This window comes from Glycine max, chromosome 18, assembly GCF_000004515.6.
Source record: "Glycine max cultivar Williams 82 chromosome 18, Glycine_max_v4.0, whole genome shotgun sequence".
Lineage (NCBI taxonomy): Eukaryota > Viridiplantae > Streptophyta > Magnoliopsida > Fabales > Fabaceae > Glycine > Glycine max.
Genome location: NC_038254.2, coordinates 13,195,062 through 13,202,783, shown reverse-complemented (window position 1 = coordinate 13,202,783; position 7,722 = coordinate 13,195,062). Strand labels below are relative to the sequence as shown.

The 7,722-nt window shown below is 30.4% G+C and overlaps 1 long non-coding RNA gene across 1 annotated transcript; it reads right to left on the bottom strand.

The window, feature by feature from the left end:
- Positions 1-236: 236 nt before the first annotated feature.
- On the bottom strand, positions 237-7,176 carry LOC102666095 (uncharacterized). The gene is made up of 5 exons (XR_419419.4): positions 6,963-7,176; positions 5,883-5,924; positions 2,849-2,911; positions 812-1,232; positions 237-666 (listed from the first exon to the last, which is right to left on the bottom strand). It is a non-coding gene; the product is annotated as an uncharacterized lncRNA (long non-coding RNA).
- Positions 7,177-7,722: the final 546 nt, after the last annotated feature.

Below are 7,722 nucleotides of genomic sequence, written 5' to 3'. Positions count from 1 at the left end.
CAAATGGCTTTAAGATCATGACAAAATGCAAAAAATATACTTTTCATGAGCTGATTAGGTTGATTTGGTTGGTGAAAATGCAAAAACTGCATCAAACTATACTATTGATTGAACAGACCCAAGTTTTTCATTTTTCAATTCTAAGAGACTTTCTCAAAATAAGATAATCAAGAGCAAGATGTAACCAACAACTTAATCCAATACTCAACATTTTAGTTTATTGTACTAGAACCACGGGAACAAACCTCAGAGTTGTAAATTGTAATTTAAAGTGAGCTGTCACAAAGAGAATAACTCTGGCACAGTGTCAAGTCATTTCTGATTGAAAACATCAGAACTTAAATACTGCTGAGGACCAATTTGGTCCATTTTCTACATAAACAAAATGCACTTCTATTTTGGAACTTCATGAAGCGCAATTAAAAAAAAGAAATTGGGTCTTTCTACCATAACACTTACTCAACTTCAAATACCTACATATGCTTTAATTTCAAATGATCATAGTATATAAGCTATTAGAAACAAACAAGATGTTTATGCAAAAAATAAGGTGGAAAAAAGAAAATGGAGCCTGTACCTGTATACCTATGTCAGTTTGTCCTCCTTGAGCTCCACTAAGAGGTTGGTGAATCATTATCCTTGAATTTTGCAAGCTATATATCTTTCCTTCATAAGTAAGGAAGGGATTTTAATTAGAACTTAGAAGAAGCATTTTTCTTTTATCAAGAAAACAGGGAAATAAGAAACACAAAAAATAAACAAAAATAAGGAACAAATACATACAATGACTGCAAGTTAAAAGAATCATTACCTTTAGTCCCTGCGCTAAGCAGAAAAGCACCCATACTGCTCATGAAAAGGTCAATGGATACAAGTATGGATACGTGAAAGATTTAATACCAAGTGTACAATCAACTAAAAATCAATTTCAGTATCATATTATCAATGCTAACAAGAAATAAAGGGTAATATAAGCCATAGGATTCAAGAGGGGAGTGGATGAAATAAAGAACAGTCTTAGTATTACCTGTGACTATGAGACTAAACAGAAGTCTTAGTATTAACTATGACAATCTTACCAAAACATATTGTTAGTAGTTAAAATACAAAGACTAAACAGAAGGTGAACACTCAACTTTGTTCACCATTTGTTCAATAATAGGTACAGCAACAAGTCCCTCAATCACAAAGTGACTTGTTGTGCCAATTAATTTCACACCTGCATCAACTTCCTGCCAATAAAACCAATCACATTAATCATATTAGACTAAGACAAAAACCAATGGTCTCAAAATAAATATCACCATGTCTAAAAAAACAATTGTCTCAATAATATCACCAAGTCTAAACAAAAAAACCAATTGTCTTAATAATATCACACCAAGTCTAAACAAAAAACCAAATGTCTCAATAATATCACCAAGTGTAAACAAAAAGTCAAATGTCTCAAAATAATATAACCAAGTCTAACTAATAGTCTGATTACAATTTCAAAAGGTATCTCTAATAGTTCAAATACTAAGGACAATAAGGACATAAGAGTCTTCCTAAGGTTGTTGCTCTTGATCACCATAACATTGTTGTTGTTGTAGCATTAATAAAAAAAAAAGAATGATTTATTATTTCCACAAATGCATTAAAACATTATAACAAACCAAGAGATATGATAAGGGAAACATACAATAAGCATCCTTTTCAACCTCAGTATCAATGGAAAGTATCATAAAAATTTTGTGGGCAATTTTTTTTGTTGCCTCCCAACCATTAAACCATGATCATTAACATTCTCACGACCATTTTGCTTCTTTTGCTTCCACCTAGATGTATGACATGTTTTGTGTTCCTCTTTATCTACATCTTCCCCCTAATATAACATGCAACCCTTAGGACATGCATGTATCTTAGTGTAATGAAGACCAAACTTGTTGAGGAGTTTATTTGCATCATAATTAGATGTAGGGATGTTTGCATGTTTGAAGGCATCATGCAACAATTCAATGATCATGGTCATTGCTTTGTCACTAACTCGACACAACACTTTCATGTGATATAATTTCACCAAGAATGACAATTTTGAATACTCAGTGCATCCATCATAAAGCGGTTGCTCTCCATCTTTAAGTAAATCAAATTCCTTAGCCATTCCATGATGCATTTTCAGTATACCTCCTTCACCCCACCACTATGTTCAGGTGATGATGGAAATGACTCTTCATTGGCACACAATCTAGACAATCCAAATGCATCATTTATCATTATATGCATTGGATCTTCATTTAGTGTCTCTATCCCACGATCCTCATCCACGAATATGTCTTGAATTACAGGTTGGGAAAGAAGAGGTTCCCTTGATACCATCTCTCCATGACGACATCAAAATGTGTAACCTTCAGGAAATGGTTTACAAACCAAGTGGTCATACACTTCTTATCGAGTTCTCCACTTCCTAAAGCCACATTGACTGCATGGACAACTTATTGTACACGCACTAGCAACATTTTGAAAGGCAAAATCTAAAAAGTTATTCAATCCCACCAAATATTATGTTGTATTGTGTGGCAACTTGATCCAAGATTTATCCATATCTAAATGCAACCAAGTGCACAAACTTCAGTATATAAAACATAAATGGAGGAAAAGGTAGCTATGAAGTTAACATTCATCTACCTTATAATTAACATAAGAAAATAAAGTTAAACAACATTACATGTGGAAGACATAGTCACACAAAACTGGATTTCCTTTACTTGTGCAAAAGGAGAGAGAGAACATGACATAAATTATGTATTTTGATACTTCATCAATATGATGTTGTAAAAGAAAAAGTAGAATATGCGAAAGGCCTTACCTTGCTTGACTGAGGAGAAGGAGCTAGAGCTAGAGTCTCAATGGTAACAACAAGAATCTCAACCTGAATATTACAAAAAAAATGAATTTAAACATATACTAGTGACATAAATCTAATTTTTTGTTACCTATAATATGAGTATTTACAAATTTAACTTCCTAGGGTGATTCAAATTGAGTTCAGAATAGGGTCAATATGGTCTAACAAAATCTCTTGTACTCTATTTCCAACCTAGCATTTCTATTGGGTCAAATGCATGTAAATCTCAATAATTGTAGCCTATACTTGTGTGTGTATTTCAATATTAACTTGTGTGAATTACTAATAGAGTAGATTAATATTAGGTTGTAAATGCATGACAGATCTTGAGCAAACATCACATACTAGTTATTTAAGAGGGGAGTTCAGCAGTTGCCACTAATTTTTATTTGAATTGGGAAAAGATTTAAAAAGAACATTTTAGTGAAGATCTTGTCTTGTCTGTAAAAAAACATTAGATTTAGAGCTCTAATTAAGTATAGGGAAAGATAAAAAGTTATGGGCTAACATGGTTACCATAGCGTTAGTGGTGCAAACATTTAATTATTTTTATCATTATTGAATTCATTCCATATAAAGGAAATAAATAAATGATGGTGAAAAAATCATGTTAATGATAGAATGAACTGGAAATATCATGTTTGAGTTCCATCAGTAAGATTCTCTTATAATATACTGCAAGTAATTCTATACTTTCTTAATTGTCTACTCCTTTACAAATTATAGATATATATCCTAAAAAAATTGAAATTTATTTTTCAATCTAATTTTAAGTAAATCATTTTCCAATGAGAAACTATTAATTCAAAGAAATGACTATTGTACTTGAAAAAAAATAGGTTGTCATTATGTGATAGGAAAGGAACTGAATTTCCTGTGGACAATGATCTGATTTCAAAGGTAATACATAGAAAGTTTGGAAATTGAGAATGAAAATAAAAACAGATTAGAGAAGGAAAACTTCTTTGCCCTGCGGCAATAACCACCCCAAAAAATTATTACCAACCTATCTCATTTCCCCTTTCCCCTTGTATCCCGCACAACCTTTAACTTAGCCACAATGCTTTTCACACTTGTTGCCCTGTATGTAGTTTGGGATAGCTAGTTTACAAGAATCCCTTTTGCTGGCCCTTACCCATATAGCCATATAGGAGTGCCTAACAATAACGTAATAGAATTATGTTGGTAATCCTTTTGCCGTCACAGAGTTAATTTCCATGAAACAAATTTATTGACAGATTTCCATAGAGGTTTAGTTAGTTATTTGGTTCTTATAATTACTAGAACTTTCTTTTTTAGTTCGTGTACTTTAAACATTCCATTTTACTCTCTACACATACCATTTTTTAATCCTTTTACTCCATACCCATATCTTTTTAATCTCTTTTAGTCCCTTCAAGGACTAAAAAGGTTTAAAAATAATATATACAGGGACGAAATAGTTTTTTGTTAAAAATAATTACTAAATAAAAAGTAATTATTGATTACAATTTGAATAACTAAAAGTATATATAAAAATATGGTTTAATTACTCATTTGGTCCTTATAGTTTTAAAGTGATTTTTTTAGTCCCTATAGTTTACATTTTAATTCTTTTTTAGTCCCTGTAGTTTGAAAGTGATTTTTTTAGTCCTTATAATTTGCATTTTAATTTTCTTTTAGTCCCTATAGTTTGAAAGTGGTCTTTTTAGTCCCTATACTTTATATTTTAATTCCTTTTTAGTTCTTACCATCAAAATATGAATAATATTATCAATTACAATTAACTACAAAAATATTAACAAATAATTCGTAACTAATTTATTGCAAGATAATTTATAATAAAAAAAATAGTTGATAATTTATAACTAATTTATAGCTAATTATTTTTATATGTTTTTTTGTAGTAAAGATTAAATGGTAATTAAAATACAAATTATAAGGACTAAAAAGATCACTTTCAAACTATAGGGACTAAAAGAAAATTAAAATACAAACTACAAGAACTAAATTAAAATATAAATTATAGGGACTAAAAAAACCACTTTCAAACTATAGGACTAAAAGATACGAATCGTGAAACTATAGGGACCAAATGAGTAATTTAACCTAAAAATATTATTAATTTTTTGGCAAAGAGGACTTAAATTTCATAAAACTCAATTTGAAACTATTCAATGAAATTAAAATTGTGTTAGTGGCTGATTACAGTTTCAATTTTGAGAATAAAAGAATGTTTGAAGTTACTTTCTTTTAGTAAGTGGAAATCTCAGAAGATGTTATTAGTTTTATCTCTTGGCACAATAGTATTTGGTCTCCGAGATCAAAGTTTTAAACGTTTCATATTCTTAGATTATATGTGTGGCACGTGATAAAACTTTTGAAAATTTCTACCACCTTAGTCTTAGTGTTTTACTTGAAATTTTTTTATAATGATTTAGTGCAAGGTGCATAAAAACAACTTTGGAGTTTCTTCATCTAGAAACAGTTGCTGCTTCCTGGGCCATTTCACAAAGCTTGTATCAGGGGAGTTTTTTTATTACTATTATTAATTTAAAAATTTCTCTTGCTTAGTTGAAGAGTTAGTTGGTTAGTTGAGAGCTAGAATAATTAGAGAAGACATGTTCAAGGTGAGAGTGAGAGGTATTGTCTTTTTTATTATTAGGAGAGTGAAAGTGATTAAATTGAGCTCCCAATTAGATTTGTTATCTTAGACAAACACAATTTCCCTACCAAATTTCACAACCCTAAGATATTTACACTTACACTACCTTAATGGCCAAGGAAACCTGAAGTTACTATTCATTCAAAATTTCTGTATGGAGACAACCTAGATCAAAATTCTGCATAATAAGTGCAGAGGAACAAAGATCTTGTATCACTCACAAGTCACACCACTAAAATACAAATTCAAGCTAGAGGATGCAAACATTTACATGCCAAAAAAAGAAGGAAAAAAACAAAGAATGTTCTTTATTTAGCCAACAAAATTACATTAAACCTGAATACATCATACCTGTAAGGGATGTACTTAAGGCACCTCTAAACAGCATGGCAACTAGAATTATGACAAATGCAAGTGGATAAGTATCAAAGCCAAGATGTTCTTTTGGATATAAATCAACAAATGCAAGAAGATCCATCTACTAGCACAGTCAGATTTAATGTGCAAAATGAAATTGGTTTAAGTGACACTGATAAATTACAAACTGCATTCGAAAAGAGATTGCAAGCTCCTGCAGTCACCATTCAAAGAGTTCTAAATTCTTTTACTTGATTATTTTATGCTAAGAGTTCCAAGAGTTCTAAGATTTAACAACATATTAACATACTCAAACATCCTAATCCCTATGTTTCTAAAGATAAATACAACCAATATACATTATCCATGTATCCAACACCATATGATAGGATTAGAAAAATATCTTTAACTGTCAGGAGCAAGGAAAAATCTTCTACTTGAACAAACTTTAAGAATAATGTATAAGTGTTCATAAGCTTTGATTTAGAAATCTATTTGTCGAAAAGGTGCTTTGGGAAGCTATCAAAAGTTGAATTCCTGGTATAGTAAACTTCAAATTTTCGTTTGAATAAGTAATTCAGTTTTGCTTCAAATGAAACTTTTCAACTGTTATAAATAACTTAAATGAAACCTGTTGGAATAAGGCAAGCAAGTCATGGCTTCTGATATAGTGGAGCATATGCAGATTTTGTCCCCCTTCTTATCTTTATCTCGCTAAAATTTAAAAATTCTATTAATTATACCTTGTACTAGTATTCATTCAAAACTTTTCATAGCATATTTCCTAACCACTAGCCAAATTCATTTTGAAAATGTAAAATAATCAAAACATTAGGCAAAACAATATGTAATACGGTGCATTTCTTACTCTGAAGTTCACTATATGAGGTTCAATAAGAAATTTCACAAACCCATGAAAATTTAATTGAAATTACTATTAGAAAAACAACAACAGAGATAGCAAGGGAATTTTGTTCCACACATCACCAGATTTGAGTAGCACACTGTATTAGAAATCAAAATCAGAGAAAAGCAAAACAACAATTGCATTGTTAGAATGAGAATGAGCAATACCTTTAGATTCGCGAGAATGAAAAACCGGATAGAGTCACGAGTCACGAGTCAACAAAATCGCCTAATCAAACTGAAAGCTAGGGCTTCTGCAAAACTCCGATGCGAGAGACAAACTGTTACATGTTATTTTTTTAAAATGCATTCATATAATAAGTCATGATAGAAATATTAATTAAAAAAGACTTTAAATAATAATTAGACTTGCATTAAACTTGAGCACTAGATTATAATTTGCAGAATGATAATTCCCTTTTAAGGGTAAGTACTTTGCTTTATTAATTTAATTTGCTCGTGTTGACTGTTGAGTTTCAAAAGCAATTTGTTGATTGTCAATATATCAGTCCCCCATTGGAAATTGAAATTCAATTTGAAGTTAGATACTGGTACGAATCTTCTTTTTCATTTTGTAATATAAGTCAATTATTTGCACTTTTAACTGTAACTTGTTTAGTTGACTTTTGCATTCTCAAATTAATTTTAAATTGTTGTATGTTGATTCATTAACAATTATTAGTTAGTTCTCTTGCTCTTTATTAACTTTATTTTTCTGTGTTCTATTATTTTGTTATAACATGTAACAGTTAATTAGTTTTAAGTTGATTGGGTTAGTTATGATTGAAATAGTGCTTCTATTTCTTCTTCTTGTATAACCTAAATCAAGAGAGAGTTTTTTTTTTGTAACTAGAGAGAGAGTTTTGTACTTGAAAAATTCTGCAGAGATTGAATAAAGTGGTTGCTGTGAGCACAGTGCAGTTTTTCT